The sequence below is a fragment of the Cetorhinus maximus genome, chromosome 5 (assembly GCF_964194155.1).
Source record: "Cetorhinus maximus chromosome 5, sCetMax3.hap1.1, whole genome shotgun sequence".
In the NCBI taxonomy this organism is placed as follows: domain Eukaryota; kingdom Metazoa; phylum Chordata; class Chondrichthyes; order Lamniformes; family Cetorhinidae; genus Cetorhinus; species Cetorhinus maximus.
The window spans coordinates 106,851,821-106,876,901 of NC_135883.1; positions in this window are offsets into that span (position 1 = coordinate 106,851,821).

Below are 25,081 nucleotides of genomic sequence, written 5' to 3' on the forward strand. Positions count from 1 at the left end.
AATATTTCACCCCCTCTTTTCACTTTAAGCTAATCTGGTTTATTTAAAAATGCAAATATTCCCTTTACACCTTACATTCTAAAAGTTCACCCATGTTTACCTACTTAAGATTTCAAACCTAGCTTATCTTCTGATACATCAAAGCCTTCAAACCACCTGCCTTTAATTCAATTAAGACACACACACAGGCCCATAGACACAGACTCCATTATTACTCTACTTTATTATAAATTGCAATAACATTATGAAAATTATCATATCTTCCTGACATGAATCCCCCACTATCAATGTCCTGGGGGTTACTAGTGACCAGAAACGTAACCAGGCCAGCTATATAAATACCATGGCTACAAGTACAGGTCAGAGACTGGGAATTCTGTGGAGAGTAGCTCACCTCCTGACACTCCAAAGCCTATCCACCATCTACAAGGCACAAGTCAGGAGTGTGATGGGATACTCTCCACTTGCCTAGATGAGTGCAGCTCAAACAGCACTCAAGGGGCTTGATACCATTCAGGACAAAGCAGCCCACATGATTGGGACCACATTCGCCACCTTAAACATTCACTCCCTCCACCACCAACGCACCGTAGCAGCAGTATGTACTATCTACAAAATGCACTACAGCAATGTGCCACACCATCTTCAACTAAACCCTTCAATTTCACCTTCTCAACTTTCTAGAAGGACAAGGGCAGTAGGTGCATGTTCCCCTCCAAGCCGTGCAACATCCCAATTTGGAACTACATTGCTGTTCCTTCACTGCTGCTGGGTCAAAAGTCTGGAACTCCTTCCCTAACAGTGCTGTAGGTGTACTTACTCCACATGGGCTCCAATGGTTCAAGAAGATGGCTCGCTATTACCTTCTCAAGGGCAATTAGGGATGGGTGACAAATGCTGGCCTTATTAGCAACACTCACATTCCACAAATGAATAAAAAAAAGCTCCATATGTGCTGGTGCCATGCAGACAAAAGGACAATAAGCCACTTTGACTTGCACACCAGTTGCTGGCAGCAGTAGCACAGCACTAAATGCTCCATAGTCCAATAAAGCCATAGCACCCTTTTTTTATTCCAATCGGACACACACATGGCCTCAGCCCAATTTCTTGTAAGAGTGAGTCCACAGAAAGAAACTACACATAATTCAGTGGCAGCCTGTATTAAATTAGTAATCTCATCTAGACAGATCATAATAATAATAAATGTTTCACTGGTGCATTATGGTTTACAGGCAGAATACATTGTTGAGGGAATATGAATTTACTTCTAACCGGTGGAGAATATAACACAGAAGTGTTTGATGTTGGGTGAAAAAAATTGCAAAAATGCTCAGTTCAACAACACTTATGTTTCAACTATCAATGTCCAGAGGAATTTATCATTTAAAAAAAATTAGACTTTCGTTTAAATGAAGATGGGTGAGTGGGTAAATGTGCTTTTGTAGCCACAAATCTAGGAAATCTCTTGTTTGATCTCCTGCCAATGAGGTCATGGTTTCACTACAGTTAACGAGTGTCCATGGATTAGGTAAGGGAAGAAATCAGCCAGGATTATCATGCCTGATCACTATCCAGTGAACCATGTGGGAAACTGGCACCACATGAGGACATAACTCTGCTTAGTTGTCATGCCTACATAGTTAGCCGCAAGCAATCAACTAAGGTTCGCACATGGAGATTGGACACTTAGGTGAACTTCCAAGGTCACTGATCCATGATAAGCTGCATCCCAGGAGATGAGGAGAGAAAATTGAATTTTTTAAAATATTTATCCTCAGTTAATGAAGTAGTCCATGCCAACATGCAGCAAGACCTGGGCAATATTCAGGCTTGGGCTGGTAAATGGCAAGTCACATTCATGTCACAAGTGCCAGCCAATGACTATCTGACAAGAGAGAGTCTGACCACCTCACCTCAGCATTCAACTGCATTACCATTGCTAAATACCCCAACTATCAGCATCCTAGGGATTACAATTAACCAGAAACTGAGCTGGACCAGCCATATGGATACTGTGGTGACAAGAGCAGGTCAAAGGCTGGGAATTCTGCAGAGCGGGTCTCAGCTCCTGACTGTTCAAAACCTTTCCACACTCTACAAGGTACAAGTCAAGAGTGTTATAGAGTACTCTGCATTTGCTTGGATGAATGTAGCTCTAACAGGGCTCAAGAGCTTGATGCCATCCAGGACAAAGCAGCCTGCTTGATTTGCACTCCATTCACCACCTTCAACATTCCCTCCCTCTACCCCTGGCACAACATGGCTACAGTATGTACCATCTATAAGATACACAGCAGCAACTCACCAAGACTTCTTCAGCAGTACCGTCCAAACCATGACCTCTACAACCTAGAACAAAGGCAGCAGGCACATAGGAACATTGCCATCTGCAAGGTTCCCTCAAACCACACACCATCCTGACTTTGAAATTTATCACCATTCCTTCATTGCTTCTGTGTCGAATTGGTGGAACTATCTCCCTAACAGCACTGTAAGAATACCTTCACCACCACAGTGGTTCAAGAAGACAGCTCACCATCACCTTCTCCAGGGCAATCAGGGATGGCCAATAAATGCTGGCCTTGTCAGTGACACCCACATCCTGCAAAAGAATAAAAACGACCTTGATCATTTTTATTTGAAAAGTGTTTACTATAAGGATGTCAAAATAGGGAATAGAATATTTTTGACCCATATGCCCCCAACATCAAATATTTTCTGTTTGAGTATTGTTTGGTAAGATGATCTTTGATTTATAAAAGCAAATATATATTTACTTTCCGTCTGTACCTTTCCTCCACAACAGTCACAATTACAACCTGCCTGAGGGAGATGGAACCAAATGCATGCATTTATTTAACACCTTATTAGATTTCTCTGCAAAGTCTCAGTAAGATAAAATTAGCATATGATTTATATAAAATTCTGTACTTCAAGCTCAGCAATTATTGATATACTGGACAAGAAGGTAGGTGTTTTTGAACAGCAGTGAACAAGTAACCAGCAAATATATTTGATTTTGGTGTTTTTGAGAAATGCTGGCCAGCTCAGGTCCCTGCCTTCTTCATGTAATGCCACTAGATCTTTAATGTTCAGAAGCAGACAAGCCCTCAATTTAACACCTCACTTGAAGGTCAGCAACTCTGACAGTGTTATGCTTAGTTTAGTTTCAGCTTAGGTTATTTGCCTCAAGAGTGTTACTGATTGACACTGTAACCTAAGTTTTCCAGGTCTATACTTGTGGCAAGTTACAGTGCCCACCAACAGCACATACTGGAAAATATTGAGGATTTTACCCTCAATTTTCTATCATATTGGAGTGGTAAAGCAAGGGGACTTCAGTCATTATCTTCTAATATCTATTGTGTAGATATTGTTGACACCAAAATCAAATATATTTGCTGGTTACTTGTTCACTGCTGTTCAAAAACACCTACCTTCTTGTCCAGTATATCAATAATTGCTGAGCTTGAAGTACAGAATTTTATATAAATCATATGCTAATTTTATCTTACTGAGACTTTGCAGAGAAATCTAATAAGGTGTTAAATAAATGCATGCATTTGGTTCCATCTCCCTCAGGCAGGTTGTAATTGTGACTGTTGTGGAGGAAAGGTACAGACGGAAAGTAAATATATATTTGCTTTTATAAATCAAAGATCATCTTACCAAACAATACTCAAACAGAAAATATTTGATGTTGGGGGCATATGGGTCAAAAATATTCTATTCCCTATTTTGACATCCTTATAGTAAACACTTTTCAAATAAAAATGATCAAGGTCGTTTTTATTCTTTTGCAGGATGTGGGTGTCACTGACAAGGCCAGCATTTATTGGCCATCCCTGATTGCCCTGGAGAAGGTGATGGTGAGCTGTCTTCTTGAACCACTGTGGTGGTGAAGGTATTCTTACAGTGCTGTTAGGGAGACTGTTGACACGGAGCTGGTAAATGTGTCCTTGCAGGCGTTGGTCAGTATTGCTGTATTCAGTGCAGCTCATTGAAACAAAAGTTATGTTGTGACATCACCTGTAGTGGTAATACTCATGATAATTTGCTAACTGATGAGTGGAGATACTGGAAATAAGATACAACTGTAGCTGAGGCACTAAACAGGTAGCAGAAGATGTGTCACCTATTGCACATAGAGCCCGATTTTCTTTTCCATGGCCTTCTGGAAAAGATAAACTGACAGGGTGTAGAACAGGTGGACGACCTGCTATCCCTTTTCTTGTGCCTCTGCTGAAGTTGAATTTAAACTCCTAATGGGTTATTTAGGTGCATGACCATTGGCTACTGAGTGGTACAGCAGATCCTTAACTGGTTTCACCGGAGTGAAAATGCACTGGACTGATTTCATTCAATATGAGGAAAAAAGTTGAAAAGAATCTGTAAATGGTGGTGATTTGAAATTAAAACAGAAAATGCAGGAGGCACCTATCCGTAAAGAGAAAGTATGGTATGTTTCACAAGTAATGAAAATTAAGTTTCTTTGTAGGCTGGATAAAGCATGAAAGGATATTGAACCATCTTCGTCTCTTTTGCTCTTTTTTCCCCCTGTATTTCCATTATTTGAAATTATACTCGTGTCAGCTCAGTTCTGATGTGTGTGCCCCCACAGCACAAAATTGGGAGCAAACTGGCATTAAACTCAATTGGAGAGGGAACTTAAGTCTGCAGTTGTCCTGACCTGGGAGACCTGATATTGGATGTTCAAACGGAAATGATTTCCAACATTGAATTCTATATTCAAGAATGACAAAAACAATCAAAAACTGGCTGAAGAACACAATAATTAACTGCCAGAGGTTTGATTCAAACCATGTGGAAATAGTAGGCTTTGCTGTTTATGATAAAAGTTTCCAGTTTGTTTGCATTCAATTTAAATATTATGCAAAGTGCATTGAAATCTAATTATGTAAATACAGATATAAACAAATTCCTTGTTATTTTTTATAAAAGCAAAATTCTGCTGATGCTGGAAATCTGAAATAAAAACAGAAAGCGCTGGGAAAACTCAGCAGTTCTAACAGCACCTGTGGAGAGAGAAACAGAGTTAACGTTTTGAGCCTGTATGAACCTCCTTCAGATTTTTGGATTTTTGGATTTTTTCTGAATAATGGTCATTTAGACTCGAAACGTTAACTCTGTTTCTCTCTCCACAGATGCTGTCAGACCTGCTGAGCTTTTCCAGCATTTTCTGTTTTTATTCCTTGTTAATTTTGTTTCATTCCAATCTGCTTATTAATTAATTGTTACTCAGTGGATTCCACTTATGTAAACCACAAAGCTGGATGAAACATGGTTCAGCTGTGTTTATTTCCTAGGCTCTAATCACAGGATAGCGCTACTAATTTTATTCATTTTTGTAGTAAAACTATAAAGTCAGAATCGTACAACACAAAGGGAGGTCATTTGGCACACCCTACCTAAGCTGGCTCTTTGAAAGTAATATTCAATTAGTGTCACTCCCCTGCTCTTTCCTAAGAATACTGCATTTTCTTTTCTCTTTAAGAAGTTAGCTAATTCTCTTTTGAAAGTTGCTATTGAATTTGCTTTCACCATTCTTTCAGGTAGTGCACCCTAGGTGATGATAACAATTCACTGCATGAAGAAATTTCCCCTCATTCCCTGCTTGCTTCTTTTGCCAATACCTTCAATCTGTGAACTCTGGTTAACAATCCTCCTGCCAATGGAAACAGTCTCTCCTCATTACCTTATCCAAACCCCTCATAATTTTGAACATCTCCACTACATTTCCACTTAGCTTTTCCTGTTCTGAGGAGAACAATCCAAGCTTCTCCACTCTCCATATTACTGAATTCTTTCATCCCTCCTACGAACAACGTCTTGTATTTATACAGAGAAAAATTCCCCAAGGGGCTCTGCAGGAATGCTATCAAACAAAATTTGACACACAAGGATGCCCAAAACCTTGGCCAATGAGATAGGTTTAAAGGAACATCTTAAAAGAGGGGAAAGAGTTGGAGAGGTATAGAGATTTAGGGACAGAATTTCAGAACTTAGGGCCTTGTCAGATGAAGACAGGGCCACCAATAGTGGAATGATTAAAATTGGGGATGCTCAAGAGGCCGGAATTAGAGGAGCACAGACATCTTGGAGGATTGTAGAGCTGGGGGAAGATTACCGTGATAGAATAATAAATCTCCTCTGCACCCTCTCCAAACCATTCCTAAAGTGTGGCTCCCAGAATTGAACACAGTAATTCAGCTGAGACTTAATCAGTGATATATAAATATTTACCATAACCTTTGTACTCAATGCTGCTATTTATAAAGCTGAAGTATCCATATGATTTTTAGTATTCAGCTAAATTTTCTACTGATATATGCTTCCCAAATATTTATTAAGGAAATCATTTGTTTCATTATTAGTTTTCTCCCTGCCTAATTGGCTCTAACTTACCTCCTTTCACAACCATAGTCTGACCCTTTATTTGGCCCAAGTTCAAATGTCTTCTTAAGCAGTGGCTTTTACAACCTTCTTTCCTGAAGCTGGTGTAAGTCATAATAGATGTGCCAATGGTCATTGAAGCATAATAGTTAATGCTGCACTACATTTTTTTAAGATTCATTCATGGGATAGGAAGATCAATGGCAAGGCCAGTATTTGCTGCTTAACCCTAATTACCCTCGAGAAGGTGGTGAGCTACCTCCTTGAACTGCTGCACCCATAATGCAGTTAAGAATGGATTTCCAGGATTTTTGACCCAGGCCTAGTCAAGGAATGGTGATATAATTCCACGTCAGGATGGTGTGTGACTTGGAGGGAATATTGCAGGTGGCAGTGTTCCCATGTGTCTGCTGCCCTTGCTCTTCTTGGTGGTATAGACTGTGGGTTTGGAGGGTGCTGTCGAAGGAGCCTTGGCAAGTTGCTGCAGTGCATCTTGTAAATGAAAGTAATGCCACCAAAGAAAACCCCAGTGTAATCCTCATCCTGTAGCTCCCATTTGTACTTCATTAGATAACTGTTGTTGAGCGTTGGTTACAGTTTGGTAGGTTGGAAGAAATCCATGTAGTTACACATAGGTTAACCGTAGGTCTTTATTGACTCTTAGAACTTTTTACAAATATACAGTAAAGGGTACAAGCTAGGGGCTGTCTCCGTGCTGAGGTCTGCCCAACACCACACTGACCCTGGTTGTGGGTGATGTGGTCTCTTACATCATTGTGTGAGTGGTACTGCACTCAGTACCACATTAACGCTATATGTGCCAGACCCCTATACTACACCCCCCCAAGTCTTTATGCAATGTATTTTAAGTGATTATAGTTTACCGTTTGTCTTACATTGTTATTACTATCATACATTTACACTATCATTGCTACATTATCACTACCCAATCTCCCCCTTTCAAGTCCTTGAATTCAAAAGTTCAGGTGGTCTGGAGGCATTATAATCCTTCCATATCTTGTTCGCACTACTGTCTGAGGAGTGAGAGACTCTGTTGCTGCTGGTTCTTTCTGTAGGTTTGGCGGTTTTTCTGGCATTTGGGTATGTTCCTCGATATCTCTCCATTATACAGTGGGGGCTGGCAGTCTAGGGATGAGGTGGAGACTCCTGTTTCCCCTGACTGTGCCCTCTGCGATGCCAACCAGGTAGGAGTAAGGTTGGTCCTCGTCCTTTCTAATAATGGTACCTTCTCTCTCAGGGTCTTTAATCCAGACCTTGTCACCTTGCTGTAATTATGACAAGTGCCTGGTGCATTTCTGTTGTAAGTGGAAGCTTCCTTCTGCCTATAGGACCTCTCTCTTGCTTAGATGTCCTGGTAATCCTTGGTTACCAACACTGGTATAAGTTTTTTTTAACAGGATTGGAAGTTGTGTGCAGAGTTTCCTGTACACGCCCTTCTTTCATTTGACTGTGGATATCTTGGGGAGCTGGTGTGATGGTGGAAGCCAGATGTGGTGGCAAAGTGCGCAAAGTACTAATTTGAAAATTGTGGGCTATTATCAGACATGATGCCGTGGCTTGCGAGCATTACTTTCAGTGCCTTAATTACGGCCTCTGTGGTAGTCGTATATAGTTGTTTCATCCAACCCATCGGAGAAGTAATCCACCACCATTAGGGTCAATTTGCTGTTGAAGATGAACAGTTTGATGCCCAGCCTCTCCCATGGCCTGGTAGGAAATTCTATGGGAATGAGGGGCTCTCTTTGGTCCTGCCTGTGCAACACGCACAGCTGGCAATTTGCAATTGTCTCTTCAATCACCTTGAAGATGCATGTGGATTGGGCCCATGATCTGCACTGGGTGATGCCCAGGTGGCCCTGGTGTATTTTTTAAAGGATCTCTGCCAAAGAGAGACTACGATGAGCCGCTCATTGTAGACCAGGAGATCATTTATAATCTTAAAGTGCTTTTGTTGTTCAAACCAGGTTTTCATGGACCCTCTGTTTGGCCTCTACTGAGGCCATCCTTGTTTGCAGTATCTGCAGATGGAGCACACTCCTCATTGCGCATTTGTTTCTGACAGATCTGTTGGCGTATACTTATGATCACTGGCAGGTTGTCAGTTGGGAGTACATTTCCAGCTGTTCGATGAGACTGACATCCTGTTTTGTTGGGAGGCCCACTATGGCCCTTGAAAGTGTGTCTGCTGTTGTTTGATTTTTACCTTGGATGTATACCACCTTATAGACGAACCTCATGAGATGCAGACAAAACCTCTGGATTCTGGGGGGCATCTTTGCTAGCTTCTTCTTGTCCTGTGGCCTTTTTAATTGTAACCTTGAGGTTGATGATATAGTCTAAGAAATTCTCGCATGCCCATGTGAGGGCTTCCTTTTGTATGTTGGTATACCTCGTCTCTGTGTCCAACAGCTTCTGGATGCATAGTACACAGGTCAGCAGCTTCCACCCAGTTGTTCCTGGAACAGGACAACTCCTAATTCTTCTGTGGATGAAGCATCTGCTGCTATGGTGGTGGCAGGGCTGGGTCATAGTCAGCCAGAATGTCAGTGGAGCATTGCCTTGATGTGAGTGCAAGTTTGCTCTTGATGTGAGTCCCAGCAAAATGCTTGGACTTTCTTAAGTAGATGTCTCAAAGGTTCTGTGACCTGTGCCAAATTCAGTAAATGGATGGTTCACCATCCTCAAGAATCGCTGGAGGTCTGGAATTGGGGATGAGGTCGGGAACTTGCTGATAGCCTTGGATTTTTTTGTGTATCTGCCATGATGCCTCTATTTATGATGATGTGGCCCAGGAATCGAATTGATGTTTTGGAAAACTCGCATTTGTCATTCAGCATCAGCCCAGCTTCCTGCAGTCGCTCTAAGACTGCTGTGAGTCTCTTGTCACGTTCACCCACTTTTGCACCGTGATCCAATACATTGTCCATCTGGCAAATGATCCTCTGAAGACCCTGAAAAATGGCCAACATTGTACATTGGAATATTTCTGGCACCAACAAGGTCAAAATGGCAGGCGATTAAAGCAGAATTTGCCAAAGGAGGCTAATAAATGTTGTCAGCACCTGGACTCTTCATCAAGAGGGAGTTGCCAAAAGCCACTGTTAGCATCCAGTTTTGAAAATACTGTGCTCTTCCGAGTTTAGTCAGGCTTTTGTCCATTGAGGACATGGAATGTACTTCTCTGGCTATGGCTTTATCGAGCCACGTCAGGTCGACACAGATACAGATGGACCTGTTCGGTTTTGGGACATAGACCATCCTGGAACACCATGTGTTGTGTGACTGGGGAGATGACGCCCATGTTAGTCACCTTATCCAGCTGCTGCTGTACTTGCTTCCTGAGTGGGTGTGGGATCTCACGTGGTGTGAACAGGCACACAGGTTTAGTATCCCCTCTCAGTGTGATCCTGTATGTGTTTTTTAGTCGCCCCATTCTTGTGAAGAATTTCGGGAACCCACACTTGTACTTGGAGCCAGACCCTTGCTGGCTGACCTCGTCAATCTCCTGTAACATGTTAAGTTCAACACAGGCTTTGTGGCTTAGTAATGAACAACTCTGGCTGTAGATCACAAAGAGGGCCTCACAGATTGTTTTATTCTTGTATTTCAGTGTCGCCTGCAGCATGCCTCTCACCGGGAGCTTTAAACCTGCCTCATACAGGGGTGTCGTGGGCGGCATCAGCCGCTGGGTCACCAACCATGGTCTTTGTCTGACAAAACTGTTATGCTGGCTCCTGTGGCTAATTTAAAATTTAATAAATGACCTTTGACTGAAATGTCCGCATTCCAAACTGAGAAACCAAGATCTTTGACCTCACCCAAGAAGTATGGTTGCATGTCTTTAGGGCTCGCAGTCTTGACCTCATGAATAACGTTTGGGCCTTCTGTGCATTTCAGTTTGCTATAATGTCCAATCCTGTTGCACTGAAAGCATTGGGCTTAAATTGCAGGGCATTGATCTTGCCTGTGGGGCCGCTTATGATCGATTGCACTCACATGGTGCGCAGATCTCTGTCGCAACAAACAGTCAAAAATGTCAACTGCAGGGGCTTCCATTTGCTTAATGTCCAGCTGGTGTGCGACCACCACAAACGCATCCTACAGGTCTGCGCCCGGTTTCCAGGAAGTGTCCATGACTCTTACATTCTCAGTCGGTCACAGATCCCTGTCGTCTTCCAGGGTCTACAGAAGCTGCAGGGTTGGCTCCTTTAGGACAATGGCTACCCGCAGAGGCCATGGGTGATGGCACCCGTGCGGTGGCCTCAGGCTGCAGCAGAGCTAATGTATAATGAGGCTCATGCAACAGCTCGCAACTTGGTGGAGCAAACCATTGGGATGCTGAAAATGAGGTTCCGGTGCCTGGACCAGTCTGGTGAAGCACTGCAAGATAGTCCACAGAGGGTGTCACGCATCATCATTGCCTGCTCTGCCCTTTACAACCTGGCACTGCAATGGGGAGAGGAGCTGGTTGAGGAGGAGATGGAAGAGCTGGAGGTGTCCTCCAATGAGGAGGACATTGATGGTGATGAGGGTGAGGAGACCCTCGAAGGTGACAACATTGGTGATGAGGCCCTCGCACTGGCCAGACAAGGCAGTCACACTTGGGAGATCCTCATACCTGCTAGATTTGTGGAGGATGATGAAGACATGCAGTGAGGAGACACCATAGATCCTCACATTACATCGATGAACGTTTGACTCCAGCCTGGCTTATGGCAGTGCACATACCTTCTGAGATAATGCTCCTGTCATGCAGATGCAGTGGAGGCCCTAATAGTCACTCGATTGCTAGAGGATGATGACTACATGCACTGAGGACACTCCATTGATCTTCACATTGCCTCTGTGAATCTCTGACTCCTGTCTGGCTGAGGGCAGCTCGCTTGTGCCCTGTGATCAGGGCCATATCATGGAGATGCAGCCAAGAAACTTTAAACACATCTGATCCTTTGTCCGCCTTCAGCAACTGAGCCTTTAAGGAGCACAGCATCACTGGTCACAGGTGCTGAAGAGATGGGGGCCAGCCCCACCTTAAAGGTGCTGAGAGCACACAGAGAGAATGACGGAACTCAGTGACGCTTCCCACGACATTCTGGCAGCAATGACCAGCACCGTCAAGGTGCAGGCATCAGTAATGTGTCCAGGGAGTGTGAGGCCGGACCATCACTGTGGCTTGAAGGCTGCACAAAGCACAGGGAAGAGGCCCTGGACTGAGACTGCTGCCTTTATCTTGTGCAGAAAGGTTTCACATCTGAGCGACAAGAACACTGCTCATCTGAACAAGAAGCCATAGGCAGGGAGACATTCATTAGTGTTTATTTACAATAGTGAACTGCGTGTACAAGTGGTTAACACCTGTGCCCAAGCTGTGCAACTACATCTTAATAACTTTCCTAATCCTGCTGCTACGTCTTGGTGCTCCCTGGACATCCACAGCGGAGGTGGAGGCAGCCTGCTGACTGCTACGCCCTGTCATGGATAACCTTGACGGGCGTCCTCTGGAGGGCCAAGACCTGAAGGGCCCCAGCCTGCTTTTAGGGTCCTGCTGTGTGGCAGTGGCACCCTCCTTGGCCTGCGAAGAGGGAAATGCTGGGATCAGAGGAAAAGGTGACTTGGATAGGCTGGACATTTCTGGAGTCAGCTGGGTGGATAGCCCCATTGCACGCACCTGCTGATCCTCCTCCCTCTGGGTAGCCGGGGGCCTCTGGCTGACTCCTTGAGGAGAAGGGGACGTTGGAATGAGATCGAGCTGCCCTGCACACCTCTCACGTACACACTTTTGGAGGTCAGCATTGGAGCTCAGCTCGCGCAGCAGTGCAGGAGCAACATCCTGGACCAAGATCTCCATGGCGGCCGGCATCCTACCAGATGATAAGTATGCCTGGCAATTGTGGGCAGTGACTATTCCCATGGATGGGATGAGGACAATGAAGGTGTGTGTGAGAGAGTGAATGTGATGTCCCTTGCACTGGCAGTGAATGAGGGCCCTGTGGATGTGTGATTGATTTGTGAGTGAGTTGAGAGTGATGAGAAGAGTGACTTACCCTGGCGAAATGGAGGAGATCATTTATCCTCTTGCGGCTGAGTGGCTGCCCTTTTTTTCAGGGCATTGGCGCCGACAACCACTGCCACCACCTCCCAAGCCAGATTGGTGATGTTGTTGCTCACCCTGTGGCCAGGGCGAAGGTGGAGGACATCACAATGGGTTTCCATGGCATCCAAAAGGCGCTCGAGGGACACATCATTAAACCTCAGGGCTGCAGTGTTTTTGCCTCTCAGGGCCATGCCTTCCATGCAGCTGTCGTGGGCTAGAAGTGCTGAGAGGTATATGCATAGCTGCACTTTAAATATGGTGCCCAGTGTGATGGCATGGTGGGCGAATGAGAACCTGCCCACCATCAAAATGGTGTGTTTTCCGGGAATGCATAATTAATGCGACAGGTTTGGGATGATACGGCGTGAGAAGCTGCCATTGCAGCCAGCGGATAAAACATAGTTTTCCTTGCCCGCTACCGCACATAGTGCAAATCCCAGACAATTCCGCCTTATGTATTGATTACTGCAGATTAAACGCAGTGACAAAGGTGGATTTGTACCCTATTCCACGATTGGAGGATTGTATCGAAAGAGTGGACAGTCAACGTTTATCATAAAAGTTGACTTACTGTGTGGATTGTTTTTTTATTCGTTCATGGGTTGGGGGCATTGCTGGCTAGGCCAGCATTCACTGACCATCCCTCATTGCTATTGGCAAACGCCCTTATCGGAAAGGGCAAAAGAGATATCAGCTTTTGTGACATTGGATGGTTTATATCAATGCAAAGTAAGCCCTTTGGTACGAAAAATGCGTCAGCAACATTTCAGAGCCTAACAACAAAGTGATTGAAGGACTAGGCAATTCTTTTGAATATATTGATGACTTAGTGGTATTCAGTCAAACCTGCAAAGAACATCTACCACATTTAAAGGAACTGTTTGACCGACTATAGGAAGCCAATTTGGTTGTAAATTTGGGCTAAAAGTGAATTTGCAAAAGCAAAAGTCACATATTTAGACCATACTGCTGAACATGGTGAAGTGGTCCCACGAGATGCAAAATTAAAAGCTTTTGTAGAGATCCCAGTGTTTACAACAAAATGGGAAGTTTTGAGATTTCTGGGCATGAGTGATTTTTATCAGAAATTTGTGCCAAATTCCTGCAATGTAGTTGCCCCATTGGCTGGGTTATTGATAAAGAACAGAAGATTCCAATGGACACAGGAGTGTCAGACTGCATTTGACAGTTTGAAAGCTGTACTAACCACTACACCTGTTCTAGTAGCACCTGATTATACAAGCAGTTTAAAATGGCTGTCAACGCCTGTGATGTTGGTGTTGGTGCTATGTTGCTGCAGGAAGATGAACTGGGACTTGAGAAGCCAGTGGGGTATTTCTCCCTGAAGTTGAATGTGCATCAGAAGGAATATTCATCTATAGAAAAAGAGACTTTAGATTTGGTTTTAGCTTTGTAGCATTTTGAAGTAGATGTTGCAAACATCTTTTCAGAGACAGTTGTTTCTGTCGACCAGTCCTTTAAAGTTTCTGGAAAAGTTCCGAGATAAAAATCTCAGACTCTTCTGGTGGAGTTTGTTATTGCAACTGTTCAATTTAAAAATTATACACGTAGCTGTTCGAGAGAATTTAATTGCAGATGCGTTGTCAAGAGCTTAATTTCAAGTGGTCTTGGATGTTCTGGAATTCAGAATGGACTGGAATGAACGTTATTCTTATAACAGAATTGTATATCGGATATATATTTTCATGGTTGATGCATGTGCACCATAGTGTAATAATTTTTTTGTGTACAGATAAGTAAAATAAGTAATATGAAATGTGTTGAGAAAATGAAAACATCTTTCTGAAATATAACATTTCATTTTTTTTTCCGTGGAGGGAGGTGTGAAAATGAATGTTATCTTTTAAAAATATTTTTGGGAATATGGTGGTATAATGTAAAGAAGGTTGTGTGTGTGTGTCCATAGGTAGTTAAACTGGGGGAAGGTTAGTAAAGACAGCTTGCCTGTGGGAACTGAGAGATTAAAGGTAAAGGTGCAAGATGCATACATTTGTAATGTGAGGCTGTGTGGGGAAGATGTCCTAAGACCAGCTTTGTGCTGAAAAAAGTTGTGAATTTGAAGCAGCCATCCACTTTCAAGCCAGAAAAGTCTTTGTTTTCAGAAAGCAGCCTGTTTCTGAACTTCCTTCGGATTTCCACAGTCGAGTGAAAGAGAGTGAGAAGTTGCGTGGTATACTTTATTAAAGTAGCAGCAGTTCTTGCCTTGGGTTATCTATAAGGGAACTGTTGCCAAGTAGTTTACTTGTGTGTTCTGATCAAGTGGGTTTTTTTGGGGGAATGTTTTATGAGACTGTTTCAGCTGTGTAGTTTTAATCTTGTGTGTTTTAAGTTTTTTTCTTCTTGTTAATAAATCTTTTAATTTTAAAATCCAAAAAGTGTTACTGGGGTTCTATGCTCTTGGAATCAGGGGGTCAGTAGCTTTCCCCTCATTTTCAAAATACAAAAAAAAGAGCTATGATCAGTAAGATAAGTTTCCTTCTGTGATTTGGCTCGCTCAGCAAATAACATTGGTTGCGGTCGTAACAGTCCCTAAATTTTAGCCTCCCACACGAGTGGAAACATCCTCTGGGTATCCCACATATCAGTTCCCTCAAGAGTTTATGTCACTTTTCATTCTTCTAAACTCCAATGGGTATAGACCCAACCTGCTCAATCTTTCTTCATAGGATAAGCCTTTCATCCCAGAATTAAGTCTCTGAACTGCTTCTAAAGCAGTTATATCTTTCTTCAAAGGAGAACAAAACTGTGCACAATAATCTGGATGTGGTCTCACCAAAGCCCTGTACAGTTGCAGTAAGACTTTCCTACTTTTAAATTACATTCGTCTTGCAGTAAATACCAAAATTCCATTTGCCTTCCTAATCAATTGCTGTACCTGCATACTTACTTTATCTGATTCATATACATATTCTATCTGTACCACCAAGTTCTGAAATCTTTCTCCATTTAAATAGTATACTGTTTTTCAATTCTTCCTGCCAAAGCATAGAAGTTCATGTTCACTCACATTATACTCCATCTGCTCACTGAACCAGTCTTTATCCCTTTGCAGAATCACTACCTCCTCTAGACAACTTACTTTCCTACCTATCCTGGTGTCATTGGCAAACTTAGCTACCATATATTTGGCCCCTTCATGCAAGTCATTGACATAAATTGTAAAATGTTGAGGACCCAGCACTGCTGCCTATGGCACTCCTCCAGTTACAGCCTGCCAATCAGAAAACGACCCATTTATCCCTACTCTCTGCTTCCTATTAGCTAATTAATCCTTTATCCATGTTAATATGTTACCCCCTACACCATGTGCTCTTATCTTGTGTAGTAACCTTTGAGGTGGCACCTAATCAAATGCCTTTCAGAGATCTAAGCACACCACATCTACCAGTTCTCCTTTATCCACCTTGAATGTTACTACATCAAAAAAATCTAATAGATTAGTTAAACATAATTTCCCTTTCATAAAGTCATGTTGGCTCTGCTTGATCACATTGTGATTTTCTAAGTATCCTTTCTCACAATTATCAAGTATCTTTGGGAAGCTTTCTAAGTCTTCTAAAGTGAAGATAGACACAAAATAATCAGTCAATGCCTCCACCATTTCTTTGTTTTCCATTATCAATTCTCCACACTCATTTTCTAGAGGACCCACACTAGCTTTAGTTACTCTTTTCCTATCTGTGTTTATATTATTAGCTAGCTTTCTCTCATCCCCTTCTTTCTGCCTCTTTATTATCTTTTTAGACATTCTTTTCTGGTTCTTAAATCTATCCAATCCTCTGGCCTACCACTAATCTTTGCAGGTCTGCACAGTGTTTCTTTCAATTTAATACTATCCTTAACTTCCTTATTTGGAAGATGGATGATGCAAAAAGCTTTTTTTTCTTACTGGGATAAATCTTTGCTGAGAATTATTAAATATTTCCTTAAATGTATGCCACTACAACTCTTCTGTCTTACCTTCTAACCTAATCTGTCCCTTCCTGTCACATTCTGATACTCATTATCCATATTGCTGCCCTGTTCTATTACTTTGTTGTTTCCCTTTTCTTTATTGTGTCTCCTCTGACATGTTGCCTCCCCCTCCACCGTTTAGCTTAAAGCTTTCTCTACTGCCCTAGTTATACAATTCGCCAGAACAGTGGTTCCAGCACGGTTCAGGTGTCGATCGCCCCAACGGTACGGGTCACGGTTTCCCTAGTACCGGTGCCAGTGCCCCACAAATCAAAACCCATTTCTCCCACACCAATGTTTGAGACACACATTCATCTCTCTACTCTTATTTATCCTACGACAATTTTTTCGTGGCTCAGTTAATAATCCAGAGCTTATTACCATTGAGGTTCTGCTTCTTAATTTAGCTTCAAGCTGCTTATACTCCCTCAGTGGAACCTCTTTCCTAGTTCTACCTATGTCAATGGTACCTATGTGGACCATGACCACTGGATCTCCCCCCTCCTACTCAAGACCCTCTCCAGTCCTGATCAAATGTCCTGAAGCCTGGCACCTGGCAGGCAACACTGCCTTCTTGACTCTTGCTCTTGGGTGCAGGGAACTATATCTATTCCCTTGCCTATACTATCCCCTACTAACACAACATTCTTATTTTCTCCCTGATTAGATTCCAGCTGAGGTTACCACCGGACAAGCCTGATCTCAGGGTGGAACCCACCTTGATAGATCCTAACTTTTATTTTTTGTTTAGAAATGTGGAGAGTGGCTACTGAACAGAGTCACAGGAGTCAGCTGATGAACTTTTATCAAAAGAATAAAACATTTATTAAACAGGAAAAGACAATACTCCTTCACCCACAACTATACCTTCACCCACAACTATACCTTCACCCACAACTATACCTTTATAGATATAAACAGATTTGTAAGGATAGCACAAATCACAAAAGCTATTGTATACTCTAATGTTCACAGTAAATACACATTCCATGTAAACCAATAGGTGACCTGTGGTCACACACACCACACTCTGAAACCAAGTGACAGATGCCACCCCAGGCAGGCGCTATGGATCGCTCATCAACTCTCCCCAGACACTTGTCACACTGTGAGCCAACCAGTCTCACTGAATTCTGTCCTTCACATGAGGATTTCCAATCTCCATTCTCGGAGAACTCACTTTGGAATCTTCTCCCAAGCCATTGCTTTCTCTCAGACACCTTTGGTAAGGGTTCACCTCCAGGGTTTTGAACTCTCCTTCCGATATTCCTCTCCCCTGGGTCACCACATGCATTCAAGCTTCCTTCCACACACTCTATCTCACTGACTTAGCTGTCAACAGTGCACCACCGCTTCACATTCCCATAACAGAAAGTTAGAGACCTTCAGCCATCTCTATGGACCTTCTGACTTCTCACAAGACTTTATGTCACTTTGACTCTGCTTCCCGCAGCTTTCGTCTCTCTAAGCTTGAAGCTTGGAGCCTTTCTCTGCTCCTCACCTCTTAACTTAATTTAACAGGACCTTTTCCAGGTTCCTGTCCTTACTTTGACTAGAAGCTTTTCTTGGGACTTTCTCCTATTTCCTATAACCTGATTTTGCAGTTTCCTCTCCTGTCCAGTCTTGGCTTCAACTTCAGTTTGGGACTTGCTATCTGCCCCTCTCCTGTTCAGTCTCTCTCTGGTAGCTGTTCAACTGAACTCAAACTGCTGCTTTTCTGTGTGTGTGTGTGTGTGTGTGGCCTCCCTCTCTGGACCTCTGTTGCTAGGCAACAGCACAGCTTTTTTCTGCTCTTGTGTTTGCTTTAACTTCTGTTCCAGAGCCATAGAACTCATTAGATATGCAAGTATACAAACAGAGCTTTAGACTTGCTGTCTCCATTCAAAAATGAAACTAGATCCCAGGTTCCACCTTTAAACCCACAAAAAGAAAAAAAATATAAATTAAACTTAAACTTAAAGATATACCTTATTCCTAACATACCCAAATACACACATAATTTTCTTAAAACTATTTCCTTATAGCCCACTGCTTGGATGCCTTCCTGTACCACGGTGCCACGGTCGGCTTGCTCATCTATCCTGCAGCCCCTGCTCTCATCCAAACAAGCTGAAAGAGCCTCAAACCTGTTGGGCAATTGCAAAGACTGAGGCACCTGCAGTCCTGCCTTCTGGGTGGCCTTACCTGCCTCATTTGCAGTCACACCCTTCTGTCCCTGACCACTGACCAAATCAGAAGACCCTATCCTAAGGGGTGCGATTGGCTTCTGGAATAAAGCATCCAGGTAACTTTCCCCCTCCCTAACTTGTCACAGTGTCCACAGTTCGGCCTCCAGCTCAATGACTGAGCTGAAGCTCCTCAAGCCGCAGACGCGTTTGCCTTGGCTCACACTGGCATCCAGAAGCTCCACATTCTGCAATTGCAAAACGTCACCTGCTCTGCCATCCTTGTGGTGTTTTAATTAACTAATTAATTCATATTTTATTTAATTATTTATTTTCTATTTTTTCAAATATATTTTGTTTAGCGTCTCTCCTTCCCACCACTTACTGTACTAATTTAAACCTTGGGGCAGGATTTTCAGGTCTTCGGGTGGGAGTGGCGGGTGGGCCCGGGAGCGCCCGGGAAACAGCCCGCCACCTGCGTTCAGCCCCCGACCGCAATTTCATGCTGGCTGGCCAATTAATGGCCAGCCAGCGTGAAAGGCACGCTGAGAAGCTCAGCGCTGCCGGGGTGGGGGCGGAAGGAGTGTGAGCGCAAAAGTCTGCATGCATGGGGGAGCACGCACTGAAAGCTCCCTGAAGGCAGGGAGTTGCTGTAGGGAGCTGCAGAATTTTATGCCAATGAATAGGGTTCATAAAGATCCAGAAAAAATATACACACAGTGGACCCACTCACCAGAAAAATTCTGCCCAAAACTCTTTATTTTTAAAATATTTAATTACGGAAACCTCATCCTGCGCATGGATGAGATTTCCTGAAAGATGCAAAGGCCGTCTGGCCAATTCGCCTGCCCGTCAACGATAGGGTTGGACAGGCACGAAAAATAGCATTTAATTAATGCTTTAATGGCCTTAATAAGCCTCTTAATTGTTGGTGGGCGCGATAACAACTCTCATGCGCGTGCCCACCAACCGAAATATCGTGCTAGTGCGCGATGATGTTGGGACGCTCGCCTGACATCATCAGACACTATTTCATGCTCAGGCGGAAAATCCTGCCCTTGGTAACAGAATAGACCTTTACCACTTAAAATAAAATATTTAAAAACATACATTTTTCTCATTTCCAGCTATTTACACACGCTCCCTAAGAGCTGTTACTCACCAGTCAATCAGCTTATAGCTTTCCTTTGATGTCACGATTTGATTTTTTTTTCAAACCCGTTGTCCTCCAGCAACTGTTACAGCTCCGAGCCTCACTTGGTATTTACGTCCTCTCCCGCTTGGTGTGTTCCTTGCAACTCCTCTTTCTCCACACTCTCCCAGGTAACTGGGAGGCAATTACTTCGAACTTCAGTTTTTTTCTTTGGCTTCTTCTCTCCTCTGGTCTTGTCATTCAGTTGTGACCTTGCATTTCTGCCTTCTCAGGTACTTTTCCTTCTAAACCCTACCTGCACCAATCATTATTGTTCTTCCTCCTGCTCTCCTGCCAACACTCCAGGGTTGAATCCCTCTTCAAAAAGTCTATTCTGTGCCTGTCTGTTGTCCTCTAGGCCTCCCTTGACATTCTAACAAGGGCTCATCAAGGCAGTCGCCACTGCCTGCTCAAAAGCAGTAACTCAAACTGCCCCATTTTCCTCTGATTAACTTTTCCATTCAATGTGCCCATTCACCCACTCACCACTACTGCATTGAACTCTGCCAGTGGATCAAGAATCACAGCTGCTCCTCATTTCCTTTCAGAATATCCATGCAGTTGCAAACAAAGCCATTGCCATTTCCCAAACTTTGTGGATGATTGCACTGATAATATGTCTGTTACAGAAACTGAATCACTGTGGTCCATATTAAATCCTTCTGTCTGGCTATACTTTTGATTAAATAAAAACAGAAAGTGCTGGAAACAAAATCAGCAGGTCTGGCAGCATCTGTGGAGAGAGGAACAGAGTTAACGTTTTGTGTCTAATATGTCTCCTCTTCAGAACTGAAAAGAGGTAGAAATGTTTTATGCTGTTGAAACAAAAGGGCAGGTCAGGGATAGTTTAGAGGACGAGTGAGTTTAAATAACAAAGATGTCATGGAAATAAATGCAAAGGGAGTGGGAATGATTGTAGTAAAGAAACAAGCATTGGTCCAGAGTAAGTGTTAATGGCAGAATAAAGGACATCTCTGTCTGAAAGTAAAAACATAAAAACAAGATCTGTTAGCTATGGGGTCGCTTAGCTCTATCCATAGCATGTTCCTTCCTGTATTTAACATACATGGAGCCTGTGTTGTAGATGCACAATTTGGCACGTCTTTTTCACATATGCATGGTGCTGCACCTGGCATGGTCTTCTATATTCCTCATTGTACTAGAGTTGATCCCCTGGCTTGGTGGTGATGGAGGAGTGAGGGATGAGTTATAGCTTGAGCTGGAATATAATTCTGCTGTTGCTGATGGCCCACAGTACTCACGGATACACAAGTTCAAACTTATAGATTTGCTCTCAACCTATCTCACTTGGGAGAGTAGTAGTGCCACACAATATATTAGAGAATGTGCTTAGTGTGAAGACAGAACTTGGCCTCCACAAGGACTGTATGGTTGCCACTCCTGCCAACACTGTGATGGACAGATATGTCTGCGACAAATAAATTGAGGAGGACGAGGCCAAGTAGATTATCCCATTGTGTTGTTTCTCTCACCATCTGCTGCAAACCCACTCTGGCAGCTCTGCCCTTCAGGACTTGGCGAGTTTGATAAGTCGTTGTGCAACTGAGCAACTCATTGGTGCTCACACAATATGAAATACCATTTAACAAAGCAGAGAAACATCCCCAAATAATTTAACCTTCCAATAAATTTCATAAACAATGTCTTAATGCAGTTTGAACATTCTATAACAACCACTATATTGTAAGGCCAGTTAAAGTTTGAAGGAAGTCTACAATAATAATCAACATTAACAACTGTTAATTTATTTATTACAATGAACAACTGATCTGATATTGCCCATTTTACAGTATCACCTAAAGGATAGATGACCCCCCAGCCTGTCCAAACTAAAAATCATGGCAAAATATGTGTCAACAAAGCATTCAGCCTCCTGCAGCTCCCACTGTTTTCTGTGGTGCTGTTAATGTCAACCAGCTGGTGAAGCTGCTTAGCAGTCATTGCCACTGGCAGCTCCACATTTTCCAGTCGTTTATTCATCAGCTATAGGTGCAAAGCCAGCTTTTCTCAAAACAGTTTCTTATCATTGTAGGTTTCACTGCACCCCAGGCAACATTCAGCACATATACTGCATCAAGTAGATTAATCTGTTTGGCCAATTGTAATCCTGTGCACTCACTTCCATCATTTATAGCATGCAAAATTTGATCCACCATTCTTTTCCTGTGGTGCTGTTTAAGATTTTAATTACACCTTGGTGCATTGGCTGTTATCAATGGTGTGTTTAGAAGCAGAAAAAATAGTTTTACATTTGACAAGATAAGGCATGGAAGCGCTAAGCAGTTGTCCAGAATGATTGCAATTTTTGACCCATGTGCTTGCACTGATCACCGATCCCCTGCAGCCATGCCGCAAATACAATTGAAGTCATTTGAGGATTGGAATTTGCTTCAGATTGAGTTTAGAGTGGATTAAGATAGGTTCTGCAGAAACATAGAAAACCTGGAAATTACTGTTGGCACTAGCTGAAGCACCTGTTATTGGAGGGTTTCAGAGGAGTAATATCAGGAATGCCATGTAGTGCAGAGTTCCTGCTCACTTATCACAAACTGTCAAACTGCTATTTAGAGCAAGTGGCTACAGGGTGCTACTGTGCTGAAGATCTATGTGAGAGTATTTAAGCTCATAATTGCTGACAAAATGGGTAATTCAGTGAAAGGCATACCATAGAGTTGAATTTATGAATTTCTGCTTCCAGCATAGAGTCTTGCATGACATGGATGAATGTCGGGAATTTAGCTGGGAAGATCAGTAAACCCCCAGGATACTCGGCCCATCAATTTTAATAGATAGAAAATCCCTTTAGGTTGTAAAGGTCTAGACACACAACTTCTTGATAATGTCCTTGGTGTCAATCTGCTAATCACCTGAAAGCTGTTGGTTCAAGTGGTGTTAATTATTGCAACAGGAAGTTAAACTAACTAGTGACTCATCAGAGGGTCTACAAAAGAGACAGGCTTTTCAAACTGTACGGTCAGTAAGGGGCGTGCGAGGAGACAGGTGACTACGCCGGAGTGAGATGGAGACTAAGTGAATAGTGAATTAGACTCATGTAGGAATTCGGTGCATGGGTGAAAGAGGTGAAATCACTTACCTTTGAGAAGAGTGATTGGAGGGGCGGACTTGCGGGAGATACACGGAGCGGGAGAGAATAAATACAGCCCGGGGACCTGTCAACTGCTTGGAACCGGCCCGTGCTGAGTTCAAAAGGAGAGTGAGAAAAAAAACACATTGTGACATCACAGGAAAGAAGCAATTTGATTGGTTGAAGAAGAAGCTAGTTGTTTGCTGAGTACCTAGTGAGTATCTAGTAAGTGTTTAAGGTTTATTCTATTCCTAAGGTTTAGAATAAAGTAGGAACTGTACTTTTTGGTAAGGTTTATTAAGTAAGATTGATAAGTTTAAGTGATTTAAATGTTTAAGATTAAGGCACGGCAGGGCAGCTCAGCCAAGTGGAGTCCCGTCCTGTGGCGAGTTGTGGACACTTCTCGTGACCCAGATGAGCCCATATGTAGGAAATGTCACCGGCTGAACAAGCTTGAGCTCCGCCTTTCAGAGCTTAGGCAGCAGCTGGAGTCACTGAAGTGCATCCGTGAGGCAGAGAACTACGTGGATAGCATGTTCAAAGAGGTGGTCACGCCGCAAGTTAGGGGCAAGCAGACAAATAGGGAATGGATGACCGCCGGGCAGTTCAAAAGAAACAGGCAGGTAGTGCAGGAGCCCCCAGAGGTCCCACTCACTAGCCGGCTTTCCATTCTGGATATCGGTGAGGGTGATGTATCCTTGGAGGAGAGCAGCAAGAGCCAAGCCCGTGGCACTACGGGTGGCCCAGTTGTACAGGAGGGGAGGAAGAAGAGCAAAAGGGCAGAACTGATAGGGGATTCTTTAATTAGGGGAGCAGACAGGCGTTTCTTTAGCATCAATGTGACTCCAGGGTGGTTTGATGCCTCCCTGGTGCTACGGTCAAGGATGTCACAGCACGGCTGCAGGACATTCTTGTGGGGGAGGGCGAACAGCCAGAGGTCGTGGTCCAGATTGGTACTTACGCCATAGATAGGTAGGGGGATGTGGTCATGCGATCGGAATTTAGGGACCTAGGTAGCAAATTAGCAAACAGGATCTCTAAAGTAGTAATCTCCGGATTACTTCCAGCCATGTGCAAGTGAGTACAGAAATAGGAAGATGAGACCGATGAAAGTGTGGCTCGAAAGATGGTGCAGGGGTGAGGGCTTTAGATTCCTGGGACACTGGGACTGGCTCTGGGGGAGATGGCACCTGTACAAGCCAGGTGGGTTGCATCTGAACAGAGTCGGGACTGAGTTCCTTTTGGGTCATTTTGCTAGTGCTGTTGGGGAGGGTTTAAACTAACTCAGCAGAGATGTGGGAACCAGGAGGGAATATTAGAAAGTAATACCAGGGCGCATGGAATGTTGGGAGAGGCAGATAGCACTAAAATAGAGAAAAGTGAGTTAATAGATGGAGTCGGAGTAAGGGAGCAGGTAATGAAGTCTAAATCTGGGTTACACTGCATGTATGTGAATGCACGGGGTATAATTAATAAAATTGGGGAGTTACAGGCACAGGTTGCCTTGTGGGATTATAATGTTGTGGCGATAACGGAGACCTGGCTTAAGGAAGGGCAGACCTGGGTGTTAAATATTCCTGGTTACAAGGTGTTCAGAAAAGATAGGAAAGGGAAAAAAGGAGGAGGGGTGGCGTTTTTGGCTAAGGAGAGTATTGCAGTACTGGAGAAAGAGGATATGTCAGAGGATTCAAGGACAGAATTGATTTGGCTACAGCTAAGGAATATGATGGGTGCAATTACATTGCTCGGTGTAACATATAGATCACCAGCTAGTGGGAAGGATATAGCGGGATAAATCTGCAAGGAAATTACAGGGAGGTGTAAACATCATAGAGTAGTTATAATGGGGGGCTTTAATTACCCGTAGATAGACTGGGATAGTGGTGGTGTAAGGGACAGTGAGGGATAAGCGTTCCTAGATTGTGTTCAGGAGAATTTTCTACAGCAGCATGTGTCCAGTCCGAGAAGAAAGGACGCACTGGTTGACCTGGTTCTTGGGAATGGGGTGGGCCAAGTAGATCAAGTGACAGTGGGGGAACATTTAGGGGACAGTGATCATTGTATCATAAGGTTTAGGATGACGGTGGAAAATGACATTAGTCAATCTAGAA